This window comes from Magnolia sinica, chromosome 5 (genome assembly GCF_029962835.1).
Source record: "Magnolia sinica isolate HGM2019 chromosome 5, MsV1, whole genome shotgun sequence".
Lineage (NCBI taxonomy): Eukaryota > Viridiplantae > Streptophyta > Magnoliopsida > Magnoliales > Magnoliaceae > Magnolia > Magnolia sinica.
The window spans coordinates 16823437-16847724 of NC_080577.1; the positions used below are offsets into that span (position 1 = coordinate 16823437).

The 24288-nt window shown below is 43.2% G+C and overlaps 1 non-coding gene across 1 annotated transcript; it reads left to right on the forward strand.

Moving 5' to 3' along the window:
- Positions 1–4196: 4196 nt before the first annotated feature.
- LOC131247734 (small nucleolar RNA R71) lies at positions 4197–4303 on the forward strand. The gene has a single exon (XR_009172005.1). It is a non-coding gene; the product is annotated as a small nucleolar RNA R71 (small nucleolar RNA).
- The last annotated feature ends 19985 nt before the right edge of the window (positions 4304–24288 follow it).

Below are 24288 nucleotides of genomic sequence, written 5' to 3' on the forward strand. Positions count from 1 at the left end.
AAGGGAGATGTTCCAATAGGGGTTTTAAAAGCAATACGGTATGTCCATAAGGCATCGGTCAATCGGATTGACCAATCCTTACGATCAGGGTTAACTGTTTTCTCTAGTATATGTTTGATCTCCCTATTGGAAATCTCAGCTTGTCTACTTGTCTGTGAATGGTATGGGGTGCTCACCTTATGAGAGATATCGTATTTCTTCATTAAGCTCTCGAATGATCTATTACAAAAGTGTGAGCCCCCATCACTAATGATGGCTCGAGGCGTCCCGAACCGCGAAAGGATGTTCTCTTTTAAGAATTTAATGACCGTGCGATGGTCATTATTTTGGCACGGAATTGCTTCGACCCATTTAGTGACATAATCTACGGCGAGCAAAATATATAAATTTTCAAATGATTGGGGGAATGGTCCCATGAAATCGATGCCCCAACAGTCAAATGCTTCTATGATAAGGATGGGATTCAAAGGCATCATATTTCGATGGGATAATGCTCCCAATTTTTGACAACGCTCACAAGCCTTGCAAAACTCATGAGTGTCCCTAAACATAGTGGGCCAATAAAAGCCACACTGTAAAATCTTGGCCGTGGTCTTTTTAGCAGAAAAGTGACCACCACAGGCCTGTGAGTGACAGAAGGAGATGACACTCTGATGCTCATCGTCTGGCACACATCTCCTCAAGATTTGGTCTGAGCAATATTTAAACAAATATGAATCGTCCAAGAAAAAGTTGCGCACCTTGGTGAAAATTTTCTTCTTATCTTGCGCAGTCCAATGTGTCGGTATAGAACCTGTGGCAAGATAATTAGCAATATCAGCGAACCAAGGGGAATGGGAGACTCTGAACAGTTGTTCATCAAGGAACATATCATTGATATGGGTCGCCTCAAGGGAATTAGAAGTATTAAGGCGAGAAAGGTGATCGGCCACTACATTCTCTACTCCCTTTTTATCTTTAATTTTCAAATCAAATTCTTGGAGTAGAAGGATCCATCGTATCAAACGGGGCTTAGAATCATTTTTAGAAAGAAGATACTTAAGTGCAGCATGATCTGTGTAAATAATGATCTTTGATCCGATCAGGTAGGACCTAAATTTATCCAAAGCGAACACTACGGCTAGGAGTTCCTTTTCCATAGTCGAGTAGGTCACTTGGGCAGAATTTAAAGTTCTACTTGCGTAATGAATGACGCAGGGCCTCTTATCTTTTCTCTGGTCTAGAACCGCTCCATGAGCATAATCAGAAGCGTCACACATAAACTCAAAAGGAAGGCTCCAATCGGGTGGCTGCATGATAGGTGCAGTGGTTAACATGCCCTTAAGCTTGGTGAAAGCTTCCTGGCATTGTTCAGTCCACTCGTATGGTGCATCCTTTTGTAGAAGATTACATAAGGGACGAGAGAGGAAACTAAAGTCCTTTATGAATCGTCTATAAAACCCTGCGTGTCCTAAGAAGGATCGCACATCTCTGATGTTCTTGGGTGGAGGTAGGTTAGAGATAAGATCGATTTTTGCCTTATCCACCTCGATTCCTTTGGACGAGATAATATGTCCAAGGACAATTCCCTTATGAACCATGAAATGACACTTCTCCCAATTAAGTACCAAGTTCTTCTCTTCACATCTTTTCAGCACACATTTAAGACTCTCTAAGCACTCGCTGAAAGATGAACCGAAAACAAAGAAATCGTCCAAGAAGACCTTTAGATATTTTCCTACCATGTCAGAAAAGATACTCATCATACATCGCTGAAAGGTGGCAGGGGCATTACATAATCCGAATGACATCCTTCTGTAGGCAAAAGTGCCATAGGGACATGTAAATGTAGTCTTTTCCTGGTCCTCAGGGGCGATTTCAATCTAATTGTAGCCCGAATACCCATCAAGGAAATAGTAATAGGAATGACCAGCTAGCCTTTCCAAGATTTGATCAATGAAGGGCAAAGGAAAGTGGTCCTTCCTTGTGACGGTATTCAGCTTCCTGTAGTCAATGCACATTCTCCAACTAGTAGTAACTCTAGTTGGCACGAGTTCATTATTAGCACTGGCTGTGATGGTGATCCCGGACTTCTTAGGAACCACCTGAGTTGGACTCACCCATTGACTATCGGATATGGGGTATATGATACCCACATCTAATAGTTTAAGAACCTCGGCCTTAACCACTTCCCTCATATTTGGATTTAGTCTACGTTGTGATTGCCGAGCGGTCTTAGCATTATCCTCAAGATAAATGCGGTGAGTACAAATCGAGGGGTTGATTCCCTTGAGGTCCGCTATCGTCCATCCAAGGGCTCCCTTATGCTCAATGAGAGTAGATATGAGCATACTCTCCTGTTCTTTCTCCAGGTGGGAAGAGATCACCACCGGGTATGTCTCATCTTGACCTAAATAGACATATTTCAAATCAGAGGGCAAAGGTTTTAGGTCAAGCTTTGGTGGCTTGAGGTTAGACGGTAGAGGCACTACATCAGTTTGGAGCAACTCTTCAAATTGTGGCCTCCACTGATTAACTTCAAGTACCGGTGTAGTATCAAGTAATGCACACGTCTCCCTAATCATGTCATCATCAAAATCATGGGAGTGGGCCAGGCACGTCTCTAGAGGGTCAGAAGATAAGGTCAAAGGTGTCGTATCTTTCACTACATAGTCAATCATGTTAATGTCGTGGAAATCATCATCATCCTTTAAGTTTCTGCCATTATTGAAAAAAATATTTGACTCCAATGTCATATTCCGAAAGGACATAGTTATGACACCATTCCTGCAATTGATAATTACATTTGAAGTGCCAAGGAATGGGCGACCAAGAATGACGGGAATTTGAGTGCTTATGTTATTGATGGGTTCAGTGTCCAGAATGATAAAATCTATAGGGTAGTAAAATCTATCAACTTAGACCAACACATCCTCAATTATCCCTCTTGGTACACGAACAGAGCGATTAGCAAGTTGTACTGTGGTTAGGGTGGGTTTTAATTCACCCAAACCTAACTGTTTGTATACCGAGTAGGGAATCAGATTGACGGTCGCTCCTAAGTCAAGAAGTGCATGATCAATTCGATCATCCCCGATTACACATGATATGGTTAGGCTACCGGGATCTTTGAATTTCCATGGCACGTCTTGCTTTAGGATGACACTCACTTTCTCGGTCAAGAAGATCTTCTTTTAAATACTTTGCCGTCGTTTGGTCGTGCATAAGTCTTTCAGGAATTTAGCATATGAAGGTATCTGTTTTACGACATCAAGTAGATGAATGTTGACTTTCACTTGTTTCAATACCTCTAGGATATCTTGAGAGTTAGAGAGAGGTTTTGGTGCGACCAATCATTGAGGAAATGGAGCAACTGGCTTTTCTAGAAGTTTCGGTTCTAATTTTTGTGGGGCCTCACCAGATCCATTATTGTTGTCCTGTTCTGGTTCTTGAGGCTTTTCGGGCCTAACCGGAAGGGTTTTATCAATGATCTTCCCACTCCTAAGAGTGGTGATGGATTTAGCGTGCCCCATTTGATTTGAAGAGCTGGGATCACTTATCTTGTATTGTGGTTTAGGATTGGGAAGCGGTTGTGCAGGAAGCATCCCATTTTCTATAACCGTCATACGTGAATCCATCTTTTGCATAAAGTCTCGCATTGCATGGGTCAGCTCTTGCATGGAATTTTGAACCGATTCTTCCTGAGGTTTCTCCTGATTTGGATTTTTATTAAAGAAACTTTGAGGGGTAGCAGTTTGTCCATTTCTCCAACTAAAGTTTGGATGATTTTTCCAACCAGGATTATACGTATTAGAGGTTGGTCCATTGAAAGGTCTTTGATAATTATTTACGGCATTGGATTGTTCATTCAACACTTCTCGAAAGGCAGGTATTGTAGGGCAATTTTCAGTTATATGAATGTTACAATCACAGATGCCACAAACACTTTCATTAACCTTATCCTTCTTTCCTTCCATGGCCTCAACTTTTCTTATGAGCGTAATCACTTTATACTTGAGATCATCCTCTTCTTTCAAGAGATACAATCCACCTTTCTCCTTTAATTGAGTTGGCTTAGACGTTATGTTCAATTTTGGGTAATAATCCCATACCTCGTCAACATTTTTATTAATGAATTCTCCATTATACATTGTCTCGACATTTGGCGCATGGAAGATGTCAGTCCATAGAAAAAATTTATAATGCGCCACGTTTCAAAGCCGTGTTATAGGCATGAACTGACCAAATCCTTGAACCTTTCCCAACATTGGTAAAATGTTTCATCCTCCTTTTGGGTGAAGTTCATGATTGCTTTTCTAAGGGTAATCGTTTTATGATGTGAAAAGAATTTCTTTATAAATTCCCTTTGCATATCATTCCATGTGCCAATGGATCTAAGACGCAGTGAATGTAACTACGTCTTAGCCTTCTCTTTTAAGGAAAAAGGAAAGAGTCTCAGCCTGACTGTGTCCTCAGACACATTTTGAAAATATAAAGTGGCTCTGATCTCATCAAACTCTTTCAAATGTAGATATAGTTCTTCAGATTCAAGCTCATAGAACTTAGAAGGAGTTGGATAACCCCTGGCTTGATGTCCATATGTCCTGTGTTCTCAGAAAAAATCATATATGAAGGCATACTCACCCCCGCTGGTTGTAAATAATCTCGTAAAGTACGTGGCGGGGGTGCTTGGTACACCTCATTCTCATCCTGAATGTCCTCCACCCTAGGTTGGGGTAGAAGAGGTTGGTTTTCAGCCATCACTTCAATTAACTCAGGGGATTTCGAGTAGTGTCTAGTCCTGCGATGGATAGTTAACCCCTCAACTAATCCTCCTTCAATCAAGAGACGTCGAGTGTTGTCACGGGCCCACTTGGGCATGAAACATTTGCAGGCCTCAATCAAATTCGAAACCTAATGCTAAGAAAGGAAAAGAAAATCTAAAAAGAAAGAGAGGGTTGGAAAGAAGTTTCCAAATTGGAGTCCCTAAGTTAAAAACCTGCAAAATAAAACAAAATAAGTTAGATTCTAAAAAGAGAAGAAAAATCCTTTAAAAGAAAGATAGCAGTAAACTGATTTCTAAAAGAAGGAATTCCTAAAAGAAAGTGAAAATTTCTAAAATAAATTAAGAAAGTCGTAAACTAGAAAGTAAGTTACTAAAGGAGAACTGAAAAATAGAAAGTAGAGAGAAAGTTTATCGAATTAGAAATTTCTATCTTAAAAGCCTACAAAATAGGAAAGTTAGTTTCTAAACAAAAAGTCTACAAGTAGAAAATAAATTAGGAAACACAGTTAAATTCTAAAAGAGTTAGAATTAGAAAGTTAATAAAAATAGGAAAGTTAGTTTCTAAAATTAGAAAGAATTTCTAAAAAGGGAAATAACTAACCAAGTTTCTAAAAACAAAAGAGGAAAGTTTCTAAAAATAAATTATTTCCTAAAAAATAGGAAAATACTAGAATTAGAAAATTTCTAAAATTCAAACCCTAATTCTAAAAGTAGAAAAAGTAGAGGAATTAGAAAAGGATTACCAATTTAGAAGTTTATGTCAGGGTCCTACAAAACAGGAAACAAGTTAGTTCTAAAAATCAAATAGAAATAAAAATCTAAAACTAAAGTTAGTAAAATCCTAATCTCAAACTAATTCTAAAACTAATAAATTTCAAAGAATCGTAACCGTCAATCCCCGGCAACGGCGCCAAAAACTTGTTCACTCCCTAAGTATAGGGTTGTGATGTAGTAATAAACTCGGTGAGACCGAGGTCGAATCCCAAGGGACTGATACCTGTACGTTATCTAAAACTAGGTAGAAATAGAACTAGCCTAAGATGAAATCTAAATCAAATATAAATTGATGAATAATGGTGAGAGATTAATGCAAAACTTAAGAGAAATCAAAGATAAGAAACTAGAGATTCAGAGGATTCACTTGTAGAGATCGGGGAGATCTTATGCCTGCTTTAAAAATCATGGAAATCCACTAGACTTCCTTTGATATAGTTTTCAAGAGATGAAAGGTATATGAATTAGAATGGATTCCATCACCAACCCATGCCCAGGAGGCAAAGTCAACAACAGAATTAAACTAATTACCAACCAATCAGATGATTATGAAGGTTAGGAAGGGTACCGATATCCAACCATGCCCAGGAGACGATGGGGAACAACAGGGCTTCCTAACGTCATAATCAAAATAAGGAAAAAGAAATACTCAAAGCTATTACAAACCCATTGTAATTTCAGTCACAACAGGTCATTAAAAACTAAAAATATTCTCATAATAAAATTCAATCAAAAACTCCTTCAATCTAAACAAAAGGCACAAGCAACAAGTTCTCCCATCACGCTACAAGCCTCACCTCTTAGCCCTAGCTAAGAGGTTCAGCCAGACATGGATGGCTGGTTCTCTTAAAAATAAAATAAACCAGGTAAAATAAAAATAATAAGAAAAAGAAAAAGAGACAAACTCTCTATCTTCTCTCTCTCTCTCTCTCTCTCTCTCTCTCTCTCTCTCCCCTTTGCAATCGTCCAAGCCTAAACCGCCCTCTTGAAAAATATCCCCTTCCTGTTGCTGATCTCTCTCTTTATAGCATGTTTGGGGTGGTGATTGCGTCAGTGGAAGGTGTCCGTTCACGAGCAGGAAGCGGTGAAGGAAATCCCGTTTGTTGCTCTGTTTTTATGCAAGAAGTGCTTGCGTTCGATCCGCGTTTGGTGCGGATTGGCCAACCACTTTGAAGTTCTAACCTCTTGGGTGTGGTTAGATTAGACCCTGCGCAGGATTGGACGGTCTAGGTCGTCTGTCCTATCACGGCTATGGATGTACAACGACCTGGATTGTCCGGGTCTCACGGACGCTGTTACTGCGTAATATATGCGGAAAGGCCGATTTTGCGTTAACTGTGGGGCTCAATTCGTCCTTTTTTCAAGAAATCCACCCCGTCCACCAGATTCCTCTCGAAAAAACCAGTTGAGAAGGGTCCGTTTGGACTTGCATTCATGTGGCCCATGGGATATTTTACGCCACTGTCCAACCTGCGTTTGAACAGCCGAGAACCCATACTCGCTTCCTTTTGAAATTCCGTCACCTAGGTCTTAGTAAGACGGACCATGGGGATCTAATGGATGGTCCAGATCTTTCTTTTGAACCATGGATGGACCCCACAGTGAGAGATCGGCGAACGATGGTGCGTCCGCTGTTGCTCCAGATTCCTCTCGAAAAAATCAGTTGAGAAGGGTCCTTTTGGACTTGCATTCACGTGGCCCATGGGATATTTTACGCTACCGTCCAACCTGCGTTTGAACAGCCGAGAACCCATACTCGCTTCCTTTTGAAATTCTGTCACCTAGGTCTTGGTAAGACGGACCGTGGGGATCTAATGGACGGTCCAGATCTTTCTTTTGAACCATGGATGGACCCCACAGTGAGAGATCGGCGGACGTTAGTGCCGAAAAAGACGGGCAAGCTGACTTTGAGTAAGAGTCCTGGTCCGGTGCGGCTAGCGTGCAGACGTGCTGTGTACACGCATGTCGCACGTGGGGTCCACTGTAATGCGCGTGATCGATCCACTCCGTTTATTCCTTCCCTCTTGTAGATTAAGTGGTTGAGACCAAACTTGAAGAATATCCAAATATCAAGTGGGCCAGAATTTGGAGATTAATGGGCTGATTTGTTCATTAGGCCACTTATACAGGGAACTGAGGGTTGAAATTTGACGTACGGTTAATTTATGGTCCTTAGGCCATGTTTGGAGTTTCGAGCTGAACGAATGGTGGGAACCCCGTGATCTTGCATTCTGAATGATTTTTGGGCCACTTAAGCTTCAGTTTCCCGATTTTCTCGGATCTTTGGTGTGTAATTCCGTCAATCCTAGTCCCTTGGAGTCCGTCCCTTGCCTTTGGTGTTATCAGAGTATTAAATCTATGCTTTATCATCCTTTTTCAGTCTAAGCTTGTACGTACACTCTGCATCACAAACACGATTAAATCAGTCATTAAATGGTATTATGCTTGTAGATTCAGGTAATAACTGGGGTCTAATATGCAATATTGACCCTCAACAGATGTCATAGATGAAACACATACATCATGGTGGGTCCACATAGCACCAAGTGGCTGGGGAGTAGCCAATACGTTTCCAATGGAAACTGTGGATGTAGATTGACCGGGTAAAGCCTTTTGCATGAAGTTCCAGCGCTGGGATGTATGGTGGGATCCACCGTAATGTTTATAAGAATTGCAATATATTCATCCATTTTTAGAGCTCATTTTAAGACATGTAACCGAAAATTAGGATGATAAAAAACTCAACTAGGCCATACAAGATGAAACAGTGGAGAAAGAAATTCCTACCGTTGAAACCTTCCTGGGCCTCTTGATGTTTATATGCCATCCAAACCGTTTATAAGGTCATTTTTACTAGGATGAAGTGAAAACACCAAAATATTAGACCGATGCAAAACTTTTGCGGCCATATAAATATTTCAACAGTGGACACTAAATCCCCACTGTTTCCTCTGGTGTGGCCCATTTGAGTTTTGTATATACATTATGTAAGCCCCGTGTCCTAATCCGTATTGTTCCGTTAGCTTCCGCGGTCCTTCCAGTCAAATTCCGGTAACCTTCGCACCGTATTCGGTGTTTGTGCACGATCCTAAGCCAGGTTCCGCGCACCGACGTCGGCTTGGTCCGAAAGTTATATCATAGCGACCGCGTCGTCGCCGCGGTTCCAACGCCGTGACTTGCGCACCGAACCGATACCCAGGCTAGAAGATGCCGATCAGCGTTTATTCCGAAGAAACACCGCGCGTTGCGGATTTCGAGGGAATCTCTACAATTAGTCCCATCAATCAACCATTAAAGCATCCCATACCTTAAGTACAACAACCCATCTCCACCTTTTACAAAAGTCTACCCTCTTTCCACCTCACCACTCCTCTTTTTCCCATTTTCAACATCAACCATACCTCCTTTTACAAATTTCAACCCAAACCATCCCCCATCACTCCATCACCCATCTCTTTCTCTCTCTCTCTCTCCCTTACAAGTCTCTCTCTCATTTCAAACTCTCCCATAGCAAGTCCCATACGTATGAGTCCCCCATGGTGAGAAAATGGCATTTGTGAGGCCCCCTTTCCCACCCCTTCATTTCTCATCTCAACCATCCATTTCCCATCTTCCTCCATCAAAGAGTAGCACAAGGAGCTAAGGAAGCCAAGGGAGCAAGAAGATCAAGCGGTGGGTGTTTGGATAGGATAGTTTTTTTGACGTTTTTAAGATGGGCCAAGTGAGGCCAACCGATCAATGGTTCGGATCTCACTTTGGACCCTATGATGTGGCCAATGGCCCACTTGGATCATCATGATCATTCCATGATGGGGCCATTCTCCATGGACCCCATCATGATGTTTACTTTCTTGCATATTTAAGGTCATCTAGACCGTCTGATTTAGTGGAGAAGGAATCTCTACCGTTGAATTTTAATTTAATGGGCTCACATGTAATGGGACCCACTTGATGTATGATTTAGTGCAAGGGAGGGCCCATAGTGCCGGGGTCCCTCCATCACACGGTCTCACTCTCTATGTCTCTCCCTTTTTATTTTAATTGTTTTATTTTTATTTTTTTATGTTAATGAGGTTATGTGGCCCACTTGAATGGACCCCACCATGAAGTTAGTAGGTTATCTAAACCATTTACCTGTGGGGCCCACTTTGCATGTATTGTACCCACGCCATCCATCAGTGGTGACCCTCATGAGTAGGCCCACCTTGCTCGACCAGAGAGTCCAGCGTCCAGAGACGCTGGACGATTGGTGAAAACACAAATAAAAGCTTGGTTCAAGCTCATGGAGGAGGCCCATTCGTGTAGGCCCCACCTTGATGCATGTCTCCAATCCACACCATCCATTCCCTTCCCAAGCCATTTTTAGGCGTTGAGCCCAAAGATGGGACCGATCAGACTTCCAGGCGGGCCATAGCATGGCAAACAATGCGTTCACCATTAAAACATTCCCTATTGCTTCTATACATTGAAATATGCCCGATATTGGGCTTGTTTTGCCTGTCGTGAGGCATGGGGAGCTATTTGACGGAATAGATCTGTAAGAGGTGGACCCCACCTGCCAAATCCATGAGAAATCAGAAAAAAATCAAAAATAAAAAAATAAACTGCAGCAGCAGCTACTGCTGCTGCGTCAGTAACGCAGCAGCGCTGCCTGCGCATTTCAGCGGGCGGACGGCTTGGCCGTCGTACAGCCAATCACGGCTGTAGCTGTGGGTCCCACATTGATGTTTATTTGTCATCTAATCCATCCATACAGTGGGCCCTAACTTCAGTGGATCACTCCCCAAAAATCAGCTTGATCCAAGACTCGGGTGGCCCACATCAAAGGAAACAGTGTGAATTGAACTCCACCCTTGGAACCTTTTCTGGGCCCACAGAAGTTTGGGATCAAGGTGAAATTTGTTTCCACCCTTCACCTGGGTCCAGGTGACCTTATCAACGGCCTGGATGGAATATAAACATTATAGTGGGCCCCACATGGAGCCCACAGTGATGTAAGTGTTTTAGTCTCACCGTCTGCCTGGACGGTGGACGTGGTGCCCACTGTGATGCATGTGCGTGCGTGTGAGGTGTGTGTGTATATATATATATATATTATATTATATTAAAGATAATATCATATGTGTATATATATATATATTATTATATCATATTTAATATAATGTTGGTGGGAGGCCCACCTCAGTTTGCTTGTGGCTCATGGTTAAGGCCCATTTAATGTATTAGGGGCCCATGGGTCGAGGCCCATTAAGATGAACTGTGGCTAATGGGTTGAGGCCCATTTGATGCACGTATGGGGCCCAACTGGCGAGACCCATTTGATACATATAAGGCCCATGTGAGTAGGCCCATTTGATGCATATATGGGGCCCAACTGTCGAGGCCCATTTGACACATGTAAGGCCCATAAGATTAGGCCCATTTGATACGTTCTAAAGCCCATAGTTTATAGTCCATTGCAATGCACATAAGGCCCATTGGTGCGGCCCATTGATGTGGCCCACTTAATGAATATAAGGCCCATGTGATTTGGCTAATTTGATGTATTTAAGGGCCCAATGGATGTACCTAAGGTCCATTGCAATGTGTGATCCCAAAATAACTTATGAAATGATATTTGTGGCAGTCGTGCCTTGGGAGCAATGTTGGTTTGACGTCCACATTGTAAGTGTAGTATGGTTAAATGTCCGCATTATGACTTTCCCTTGGGCCCACTGTTAGGCCCATATGTGTAATGTGTAGGCCGTCTAGGCCCATCCTCATTATGAACATCATCCACCCCATATAACATGTTGAATTCCATGATTCATGATCATATGCATCATACGTATGCTTGATATGAGAAATGACTGATCATAGCATAGCCTTCGGGCAGATTGTTTAGGGGCTCCTGTACAGGGGGTGTTGCCCTACATGAGCGCACGATACGCGCAGGATTTTCTGCATGACTGAATAGTGTGATTCATGCATTCGCATTGTGTGGTATGGTTACTGTACGCCCTAGCGACATCAGGGCCGTAGCCTCCACATGCATATCATGGTTGACAGATTGGATACCGGAAATACTGTTCTACATGGGGTGCGATAGATATCCCTGGGTGAAAGTCCCTAAACCCTTATGGTACCAGGAGGTTGCTCCAACGTCTAGACCGAGTGGATGCATGAGCGCTGAGTGCCGATTACCAGACGGTTGCGCTTTCCACTGTGTCGTGGTCGGTTGGAAGGGGGTGCGGCCTTACCCGCCCGAGAGTAGGGGGCAATGCTAGGCTGAGTCTGACCAGCTCGAGGAATGGGTCCGCTATTGACGAGCCGAGCCCGATATTGGCAGGCGGATAGTGAGGTCTTTTCCACTCACCTTATTGCGCGCGATGGGGCGGCAATCTGGCTTGGAGTGTACTAGACCCCAGATTCCAGATTTGAGCCGTATTGACATGTGGACTTAGACGAGGATTTGTATGCTTGACTTGCATTTCGCATTGCATGGCCTTGGTATGGCCGACATCATTCCTTGCACCGCATGGCCTTGGTACGGCTATAGTATTCTTGGCATTCATCAGCTTGTTCCGCATTACTCTGATACTGTATAGCTGCATTACCACCTTGAGCATACACTTTCACCACCCTCTAAGCTTTCTATAAGCTTATGCACGACCGTTGCGTGCAGGTGACGTAGGATCGCAGCAGCGCTGAGGCTTGGGCGCATAGCTGATCTTTTTGGAGCTTTTGGTCTATCATCGTTGTATTTCCCTTATGCTCATTGTTCTTGTAAAGTTTTTGATTATAGTGGAAATGTGATGGAGTTTTTGGTTGTTGTTTGTGGGTTATGCCTTTGGTTATGCTTATTACGAATCAAACTGATGTACAAAATCCTCCTTGTAGCATCCCAGGATCGGAACCTGGCGAATGGGCGCTGGGAGCCGAGAATGGGGTTCTACGGAGGCTGTCGGCGCCGGATTCGGCGATCGGAAATTTTGTGAGCCCGGTCTCCGAGTTTGGGGCGTGACACATTAGTTTTGGTATGATGTCCTAAAATGATATCTAAAAATGGATGAACGGGTTGGATTTATCATAAACGTCGCAGTGGGCCCATTCGGAATCCGTGGGCAGGATCTTACTGCAAAAGGCTTTGGTGGGAAATCCGCGTCCTCGTTAGACACATGAAATCGGATTGCGTACCCAGTCTTATCGTACTGAGTAAACTCTGTTGGGCCCACTGTGAATTCATGTGGTTTATCCACACTGTCCATCCATTTTTTCAGATCATTTTAGGAGTTGAGCCTAAAACTGAAGTATATCAAAAGCTCAAGTAGACCATACCAAAGGAAACAGTGGAAGTATTGATTTTCACCATTTAAGTGTTTCTAAGCCCCCAATGATGTTTATTTTTCATCCAAACTGTTCATAAGATCACAAAGACATGGATGAATGGAAAAAACTAATATCATCTTGATATAAAACTTTTGTGGACCCAAAAAACTTTTCAACGGTAGAATTCAATTCACACTGTTTTAGGTGGTGTGGTCCACTTGATCATTGGATATGATTAGTTTTTGTTGTAAAACCCTAAAATTAGATGATAAAAGAGATGGATGGAGTTGATACAATGCACGAATGACACTGGCGGTGGGCTCCACAGACTTTACTCATTACGCTTACCATATTGAGTTACTCAGCACGCAAACCGCTTCCGTTTAACGTCTCCGTTATAGTTCTTATTAAATGTACTTTTTTAAATATATTTAAAAAATTGATGATGTGGCACTTACAGTGACATTGACCAATGAAAATGCTGGAGTCAGGGAGTTCCTGCCTCCAGGACACAGAGGATTCACACTCAATTTTATTAGATTAGGCAAACTTGTGCCAAATTCGGCGGCATGATATTAACATGTTTCGTCTCATTCTTTACAAAAGATAGAAATTAGGCTAACATAGTAAATATGACAAATTGTCAATTTTCAAACATTTATATACCTAATAAGTTTTTGTGAATTTATTTATTTATTTTTTTTACTTATTTTCATATGCCAAGACTTTTTTCAAATAAATGGCCAAACAAAATTTCCCACACTTACAAATACGAAAATTTAGCATTTACAATTTTCAGCTCTTAAATTAATTTTCAGACCTTATTTTTCAATTTACTAAACAATATGTATGTTTATTTGGGTGTTGCTTTCGTCGCATCTTTGTTTTAACTTGCTCTCACAAAAGCTGTACTTGCCAAATGGGCATGACTCAAGATTAGAGGTGGGCATCGAGTTGAGTCGGATCGGATTGGGCCTAACTGGACTCGGTCTGATATTTTCAATGCTTGACCTGAACTCGATCTGATCTAGGACCGGGTCCGGGTCCTCTGACTCGATCCGATCCGTTACACTGCTGGCCTAACCCAAACCAAGTCCGACTTGGTCAGGGAAACCGAGTCGGATCGGATTAGGTACGATTCAGATCGAATCTCTTTTAGCCTTAAGAGAGTTTCAATGGTAGATGTTCAACCCCATTGCTTTTTACAGTGTGGTCCACTTGATCTTTAGATCTGTCTTATTTTTCAGCTCAAGCCTTAAGACAGGGGGACTGGTTTTGGTTTTTCTCTTAAACTCTGATACGGGTCAAATTCAGAGACCCCATGAAGAAAGAGAAAAAAATGAAGAAAATCCCGACCAGGTTTTGCTCTTTGGGTCTCACACACTTCTACTTCAAACTCTCTAAAAGCAAAGAAGAAGAACAAAAAAAGACAAAACGTAGAGAAGAAAAGGGCTATTTCAGTGAATGGATGGGGCCTGCTATCATTACAGAAAGGAAAGGAATGGAATAGAATGTAAGAAAGGAAAAGGAGCAGAGTTTTCCTTTTGGATTTCCAGAAACACTTGCATTAACAAAGAGCATTGAATGCGAGTTTGAGATGAAGTAAATGAGGTTCTGGAAATGGAGATTTTCAAAGGTAAAGCTCTAACTTACGCGGGGTTTGACGGGTCCTTGGAGCCTCTCCATGGCAACAATAGTGGTGTAGAAATGCATACTACAACCTCTCTTTTTCTCCCTCCTATTTCAAAGCAGCTTCATTTAAATCCCACCACTCTTCCCCTCCATTGCCAACATTCGGTTTTGAGGGAGCAGCTTCAATAAATGTAGTCAAAGCAGAGCAGAGAAAAGACACATCCGAGAGAGAGAGAGAGAGAGAGAGAGAGAGAGAGAGATGGAAATGTAGGTGAGGAATAAAGGGTGGAAAACTACTTCTCCAGTGCATTAAAATGAAGAAATTGTCAAATGGCAGTGATGGGATGGTGTTTGAGAGAGAGAGAGAGAGAGAGAGAGAGATCTAAAGATCTATCAAATGGCAGTGATGGGATGGTGTTTGTGCAGATCGGATCGGATTCCGGATCAGATCGGTAGGAATTGACCACGATCCGAACTCAATCCGAAAAACTATCGGATCTGAATGGCCCCACTCGATCCGCACCGATCTAAGCCATTGGTTTGGTTTGGATCGGGTCAGACATGCCCAGCTCTACTCAAGATCCTTTTTTGAACACTTCTGTCACCATCCCAAACAATGCCCCCTTAATTTGCAAGTCTTCGATTTCTAACCCAGTTGATCAACAATTGATAGTAACTTTTCTTCCAAATTCAAGGATGGCCGAATTTCAAAACTTTGTCTAGCCCTGGAGGCTAAGGAATGGAACAAATCCTAGCCATTGGGATCCAGGTTTAGGCTTGTAAATTTTGATGTGTGGGCACATACATGCTGTTGAAAATTCGATGATCTTGCGCTTGTGGCCTCCACGATCTTTCCAGATTTCTAGAGCGTGATCGGAATTCTTCTTAGGGAAGTTTGGATGGTTGAGATGTGGTAATGGGTTGTGTAGGGAAGAGTAAGAAGGAGGAAAGAAATCCCAGTCGGGATCTTCCCGCTATCACAACGCGAGGGCGGTTCAGCCTTGTCCGCTGATTGTTTTAGTGGGGTCCACTTACGATGGTCTTTTGGTGGATCCGTCCCGTACATCTATTTTGTGGGTTAGTGTTAGGCCATGGGCCAAAGGATGCGGCAAATCCAAGCTCCAAGTGGTTTGGACATAGACCCTAAGATCTTTATGATGATCAGTTTACTACGATGTTCGCGTGGCCCGTTGGCGGATCCAAATATGACGGATGGTCATATGACTTGCTAAAAATAAGAGAATTTGATGGTTAGCACTCTGATCATATATGTAGGTGGATGTATGATCAGTTTCGTAAATGGATGGGCATAAAGCGGGTTTTTTGAGTAATTAGGGGTAGAACATGTACAACGTTAGATTTGAGTAACTTGTTCACATGTGTAAATTCCTCAGATTGCAATTCTAATGGTGGATTAAGCATATTCATATGGGGTGAATAAGATGAACGGATCAGAATCTTGATTTGATAAGTGTACGGACAGATGTAGAGGTTAAGTAGCTAGTTTAATATGATCTAAGGCTGGAATTCCACAAGTAAAGTTAATTTATGATAATTAGGAATGATATAAAATTTCACATGAAAGGGATCGTGGGAACCATGTGATTTAGTGTTCGGGGATCTAGGTTAAGTGCATTTTCATAATTATTGATGATCGGTAAGATTTGGAAATCTAATAGCTTTACATGGTTATAGTCATGTTTCTAAGAAATTCTTAGAAGAGAACATATATGTAAATCATTTTAAATGGGGAGTTATTCACCGATTTTATCAAAAGAAGGTACATGTAACAAATGACATGATCAACGGTCGGATGACTTGGTTTATGGATGATGATCATTCTTAACAGTTAGATTCATATTGGAGAGTAGATGTAAGGTTAAGATAGTTAAATTTGTATCATACACATGTATATGTTATGTTACTTTCCATGGTAACACTTAAGAACTTTCAATACTCGGGTATTGAAATGCTCGGGGTGTTACAATCTACCCCCCTTAAATGTAATTTTACCCCCAAATTTTAATACTTTTATTATACAAGCCATGTTTCAAGCCTCTAAAGATTTCTTACTTCCCGTGTTCGAGGTAATATAAATAGATGGTTATAGTAGGTTTGCACCTGATACACAGATCCTTCACCTGCGTGGTATAGAGGATTTACTGGTATCAATTCATCATCTTGTTGATTAGGGCATTGGAATCATTTGAGATTTTCTAGGACTTGGAATTTGAGTCAAACCCTGTAAATTTCGCATAAACATGGTTCCATCAGTCCATAATCTTAATTTGGAAATATCACGAACTCTTTTATTCTTGTAAGGGAGAGTTTATGGGGCTCATTACACTTTCGTTATGTACTCTAATTATCTAATGTACTACCTGAAATTTAATTGTTTCTATCATTCTCACCGATTCATTATGTTCAAGTCTTCAGTATATTATTCGTGAAGTGTATATATATAGGCACGCGTATAATTTGGCTACATGCATTGGGACGCTACAAGGTAAGCCTCCATCCCCTCCCTCATACATCAATAAATGCTGCTTGAGTCTGTCCACCTCCATGTGCAAGTAGAAGACTCCATCCCTCTCCAGACGACGAGACGCAATCATGCTTTCATCATATCGTCGCCCCACTGCTAGAAGACGGGCATGTCCTCACAAGCATGGCGAAGCACCGAAAGCTCAGATATGAAGTGGCCATGCGTGGCTAACAGGAACGAAGGATCAATCAAGAGCCTCTCCTCGAACGCTTCAAAAGAGTCATTAACCCCTAATTAAGATGAAGCAGAATCCCCGAGGATGTCCCTATCAGCCCCATCATCAGCCAAGTGCCACTGGGAACCTAACGATAGAGCAACTGCTCCACCACTCACCGCTGATACGGCACTTTCGCCAAAGGAGGAGCCCATGACTCGAACTCCAACACCGTTGCATCCAGGCAGCCCTGCCACAAAGACTGGACTTGCTGGTAAAGAGCTGGCATGCGCAAAGGAAGAGGAGCATGCCCAAATAAAGCAAAATTAAGGATGTCTTGCCAGAAGCCGAACTGTCAGAGGAACCGAACCAGATGATAAGAGCAGTACCCTCGGAAGCCTAGCAATAGTAGAGGAGTACGAGCGGCGCTACAGATCAACGGCACACGACAGAGCCATGGGGCCTCCCATCTAACCTCTCATCCTCGAAGTTGAGAGAACACACGATGATAAAGTGACTCTGTAGCCTCGACACTAAGGGGGAGTCCATCCAGAAGCAAAGACAAGACATCAATGTGATGGGAGTTGGGCCAGGAAAGGAGAGGAGTCATATACAGGTGTTCCCACAGCCACACCTAAAAAGATGAAGGACCATGCATGAGAAATATATAAAGACAGAATGGAAGGAGAAGAGGAGATAGAATAGAAGATACTTAGAGGAAAGAGCAGCACCCCCTAAGGATACGAGTATGCCCGAGCGAACACTCAGACAAACACAGAAAAAGCTCTGCCAGTACCATCGAGAGAATGCTCCGGCGAGCAAGGACATAGCGAAAAGCGTTAAACAGAACTGTCAGAGATAACCGCCGCCATCCTGAGAAGAGCAGCTCTGCCAGAACATTAAATATCAGTGCATTCAAGCACTAAAGCTGGTGATTGGATCCCCGAGCAGTCGAGCACTGATCATATAAGGGAGAACTCGCCAGCTCTATCATCAACCGTGGGGAAAGCTACCAAAAACTTGAACCAGGGCTCCAGATCTGAGGACCGCAACAGACGGGATGGAGGAAGATACGGCTCTTGGGACAAAGGGAGGCCAGACGACGGGAAAACTCCTCTAAAGAAGGGCCCAATTCTAGGTCATTGAAGGAGAACAGGTTCAGTACTGGAACCCAGTCGTAAGATGCAGTGCTCAACAATCGCTAGTCCAAGCAAACCCATTAAAAGTGAAGGACCTCCCTGAAGCCCAAAGAATACAGCTCATAAATCTCAGAGGCAGTCAAACTCCCTATCCAGATGGGCAGTCTCTTTGAACAAGTATTGCGCGGCTGCAGATGACAGGTAGAACTAGCACATCCTCGACAACTTGGAAGCTCAGATCAGCTGGCGAATCATAAAAAATGGGCATCCCCCCGTCCAAGAAGTCGATCTCATGGTCACGCAAGAAGCCCGACTCTCCATGACCTCGTGAAGTGTGTCCTGAAAAGCAGCAACAATCGAACCAGAGTCACCGACAACCATCACATCAGGAACTGTTTGAAAGGTACCTACCATAGGTGTTGTAATACTCGGGCCACTCCAGTAACCAACAGGGCCATCACCTCGATCCCCGTCATTAGCCACACCTCCCATCATGGCCTCGTAATCTACACCAAAAATCAGGCCCAAACTATCAACAGAGGGACCATCACTTGCCCCATCTAGACCACTCTTCATGCTTATACCATCAAAATGGGACACAACATCCATCATGGCCCCATCTGCCCCATCCAAACAAGAAACCTGATCAAATCGCCATCTCCACCATTAAAACCCATGCAATCAACCATGGTGAGATCCGGGCCATCCACCACCATTGTAGCCCCATCCACACAATCCAACGACATGCCTATACCCAGTTCTCTGAAAGCTAACCCATCAACCAATGGCCCACCAAGTGTAGGCCCATCCAAACCATCTAACCCCCATCCATCCCCCAAACTCTCTCCAAACACACCATCACCACCCATCCCACCATTAATGGTGGTAGGAGCCACAACATAAATGGCATTTACCTCCTCAAGTGGCCCTACCAACTCTCCATTAACATCCATCAATCCCCTATCAAAGCCACTCATAAATGGGCTCCCACCCACCATGCCATTATAAAAAGGGGAAGAAGGTGCATCATTTACCTCAAAGGGGTCCATCCTCCCATCATTGTTGGACCCATCAAGATTCTCTCCAACTCTAGCCATGGGATAAAGGACAACAAGAAGAAGACAAAAGAAAGAAGAAGACAAAGAGGGGATAAAAGGGAGAACAAGGAGATAAAAGGAACGATCCAGAAATCAGAGCAGGGAAGGAAAATCAGGGGACAACAACCTTAGATGAACAGAAAAGTACCGCCCACGTGCTGTCTCTACACCTGCAGACTGACACAGCTAGAGGCGCCCCGCAAATGTCAACAGGCGGTAGTCCAACTACCGCTCGCGCCTAGATCTCACACAAATCATGCGCAAGGCCCACCTAGGGAGTTAGAGGGGTCCAAATCGTCAACAATCAGCTCAATCAGATTAACAGAAGGGCTCAAAAAGCAATGAGAAAGGCAACATCGGATGAACAAACTCTGATATATACGAAAGAATGTACACAGATGATACATGAATAGAAATGACAAAAGAACACTACTCATCAGGTACATAGTCATTTGTATCCTTCGGAAGGACTTCAGGTCCTAAAAGGCTTCCTCTAGCAAAACGTGCACCGCCACCTGGAGCATAAGCATTCTGAAGAATCGGGCCGATACCGTACTGCTTGCACCAGGAGTTGTACTCCCTCGATGGATCGATGAAAGCACTGGCCTCATAGCCCTCCAAAGCAGCAGCTAACTCCTGCTCTAGTACTACCCTCCAGTCTGCCGGTCCAGATGAAGGACTGAATGGTACCAAGGGACTGCTGGTCAACTGTCAGAAGAGTCTCTCCCCCAGGTGCCATTTTGTCACTCGAGGATCCTCCAAAATGTGACGTCGACGCGAGGCCTGGAAAGCTTCCTGAGCCTTAAGAGTAAGAGCAGCGGTCGACCAAAAGTAAGGCCTAATGCGAAACTGGCAAAAACAAAAGAGTCAGGGAAAAAGGGCCAATAGGAAAGAGGAGATGCCAAAAGGCAATTACTTACATCATCGGGAATGAGGGCATCAACATTAGATCTCCAAGTGAGATCGAAAAACTGGCGGGTGCGGTTGTGGTTATCCTTGTACCACAGCATCATACGTGGAAAAGGAGGGGTGCGGTCAATCAAAGTAGGCCCCAGGTGTGGAAAATGATAAAAAAGCAGACCTGCACAAGAGTCGACAATCAAGAGGCACACCAGAATCGACCATACAAAGGTACGGTATGAGTTAAAGGGATTCGATACACACCTCGATGACTAGGTAAAAACCAATCAAAGATCTGCTGCTACAGCCACTGGCGTTGTCCAGCCCTTCATACAAATGGGCCAGAAGCGCCACATTCCAGTTGTACAGTGTGGGAAGGTAATATCTGCTACGAGAGACAATAGATGGGAGCTCACCAGCTCATTCCCATGGCAGAAGATCATGGCTCCCAGGGTATACAAAATCAAGGCACGAGCCTTCACAACGACCTCAGCCTCAGTCTGAGGAATGGTCGGGAGAAGTTCACTATAGCCAGAGCAATTTAAACCGCGGCCCTAAAAAGTCCAAGGAATCAAGCATCATCCCTAACAGACTCATCCAATCATCCTCGGTAGGGATAGGTAGGTTCTACTTGAACGGAATGGATCCCCCCTCGTACCGAAGGCCAAGCTGTATATAAATGTCATAAGGGATGATCCCCCACTTTTCAAAAGGGAGGTGAAATGTATGGGTCTTAGCGCGCCACTTCTCGATTAGAACAGATAGCAGCGCCATGTTCGTCTTGCTTAGACGGACTCCAAACAAGCCAAATAGGGGAGTACGCTCCAACACCTGGAAGAATAGTGGCTGGGGATCCTTGAACCAATCTTACCAATGAGTGCGGACTCCACGACCCCTCAAGACCATATAAGCCCCTCCTTCTCGAGGCACATTGGAAAGATGATGACCCTCTCGAGGAACATAACAAGGATCAGCCAACTGACGAGAAGGTCCAGCCTCATTCCTACCGCGACGAGGCATGCTGCATCGTCAAACATTCACAAGTAAGTATTCCTCTCACTCTCATAAAATAACTTAAACATTCTAGAAGAGGGATAGACATCGTGAATGGGCTTCTGAAGGCCCACACCTCAAGGCCTACATTTCAAAGTCGATTGGTTAAAGCCCATTCCAAAGCGCATTGGTCAAAGCCCATCTCAAGGCCCATTTCAAAAGCCCATTGATCAAAGCCCATCTCAAGGCCCATTGTCTAAGGCCCACATTTCCAAGTCCCATTCCAAAGTCCAATGTTCAAGGCCCATACTTAAAGGCCGAATCCATTACCAAGATCCATGGCCCAGGGCCCATTGTCCAAATCCTTATCTCTAGGCCCATGATCCAAGCTCACTTAGAGAATCCAACCCGTACTTGGAACCAAAAATCAAGCCAGGAAGTGTGGTCCACTCCACAAATGATGATCCACCATCAAGATCCGCACGGTTGGAAGATCCAACTGGGCCACAAATCATCAATCTAGCCCATCAATGAATCACTATTTCATGATGTGTTGAACTTGGGCCTTCCTCTCCTTAAAAAAAAAAAACCAAAAAATAAATAATAAAATCCATGCACAAAATATGAGTGAGGCACATTTCTTATCACACCCCACTGAATCAATAATATAAAAAAAAAAAAACAAAAACAAAAATACATCATTCCATGGCAAACGAAAATTTTCCAACAAGCTCAAAGTACTGGAATTCCAGGCAAACATTCCCAAGATCCGGATCATTGGCTTCCCATGTCCAAAAAGAAAATCCAGGGCCACAAATAAGATGTCTCAAAAACTCCACGAGCATGGATGCTAAAATCCATCAAATAGAAAAATCATTCCACAAAGAGACAACCACCTGGAAGAAGATCAAGGAGAAGAAGCAGAAAAGAGGTGGGAATGGCAAGGAAGCAGCACAAAAGGAAGACAACAGCTTGGATTGAAACAACGATGGCATCCTTAGAAGGAAAAATGAGAAGAAGAAATAAGGAGGAAGGAAACTTGGCCCGGACCAATGCCAATGCCCGTGCAGTGGACAAATGGGTGTTATGCGGTAGTCCGACTACCGCCCGCTACCCAACGTGCATGGATCAGCACATCTGTCCCTTGTGAAGTGATAGGACGTCTGGAGAATGCTTCGGACCGACGGATAATGGACGGAAATGTGAGAAATGGAAGATTCTCACGAAATAAACTCACTATCTCACGAGAAATTGCAAAATCTCGTGAGAAATTGGGAATCTTGATAAAATAAAAAATAATTTCAGGAAAATATATAAAAAAATGTAGAAAAGGAAAATACACAAATAATAGCGAAATAAAAGCCTAGATTAGCCCCATTAACTCACTAGTGGGGGCAATGCTGTCTACGATTTATTCAAATAATGTAATAAAAACCGAACGACGATGCCCTCCCGCGAGATCGAACGGATCTTTTCAACAATCTCAAAAATATTTACAATAAAATTCCCAAGGAGTATAGCTCTAAAGAGAATAATTTTCACCAAACAAAAATTTTCAAAAAAAAAAACGCATTCGGCATGCAATATACTGAGGAATCTCCTATATTCCCCAATTGTGTCCAGCACAAACAGCAAAATAAGATTCGATCTTTTTCGGTTTCGCTGGAGAATGATCGAATCCGTATATGATACAAGTACGATTGGCTCGATCTCTATATCTGGACAGTCGTATGACTCAAATGCAAGTGACGATTTGATCTATCTCTGGTAAGAATAACCAAATTCAAAGCGGAGAAGATCCGTTGTAACCGAAGTATCAAAATTAAAAAATTGCATGGAAAAAGATTACTCGCACATACTTAGTCCGGGATATTTGGAAAGTCTGATCAAGTCTAAGTTGGCGTAGTGAGTTCTCCATAAGGCCGCAGAACGCACATGGCAGCTAACCACTTTGACGATCAAACGAAACAAGGACTCCTAAGGTGATTACATAGCAAAGGAAACACAAGATCCAAATAGTACAGGAATTCTCGTAAAGCCGTAGAACCCGCAGGGGCCCTACTTTTCATACTTATCCTCCGATGCTACCAACAATCTGACGTGAAAGGGTTGTGATCCATGGCCCGTAATGCCGCAGAACGCGCAAGGTCAATCACAACGTTTTCCTTATACCCTCATGATATGTGCGAGTCATCTCTCTTCCAAACAGTAAGCTGACTACGATACAATGGCAGACAATAGATTTGAACCACAATATTTTTTGACCAGCAGGGTGGGGTGTTCACTCGCTTTGGCACTCGGTTGCTCGTAACCTCGGTCAAAGAAGGGCATCTGTAGACGCCTCACCCAGGCTAGCAACTTGATAAGGCAAGGATGACCCTTAGGAAGAGAGTCGGAAACCACAACCATTCCCTAAACCCTAACCTAAACCCCAACCTAAACTCTAACTCAAACCATTATCCAAACCAGAGCCTACCCGAAAATTGATCCAGTTCCCAAAAACATACCCAGCCATTTTGATCCAAAATATCCAAAAACAGACTTTGGGCCTACCAGAGGCCCCAAAACAGGCTCACCAGCCAAAACCCAAGGAAAAACTAGCCCCGGCAGTAATTGGAGTACTGCCCCCTATCCGACAGGTGTCTCCTTTGAGCACACAGCTGTCCCCCATCCCAAAGTCAACTTTCCTATAAAATTACCCCTGAAGTTCACCCTATTTACTATTTTACCAAACGCAAAGAGCTTATAAGAACATGCCACATAGCACTTCTCTCCCCTTAACTAATCGTAAGCCGCCATGTCAGCATTTACCCTCTATAAACTCTGGAATTACCGAAGTGTCGTCTCAAAAGGATATAAATATCCTTCACCTCTCTTCATTTCACACAACACTTCTACCCAAGAGATAAATTTCTCAAAATTTTTTAAGGGAGAGTAAGAGAGAGAGGAAGAGCAAGTGAGTGAGAGTGAAAGAGAGCTCT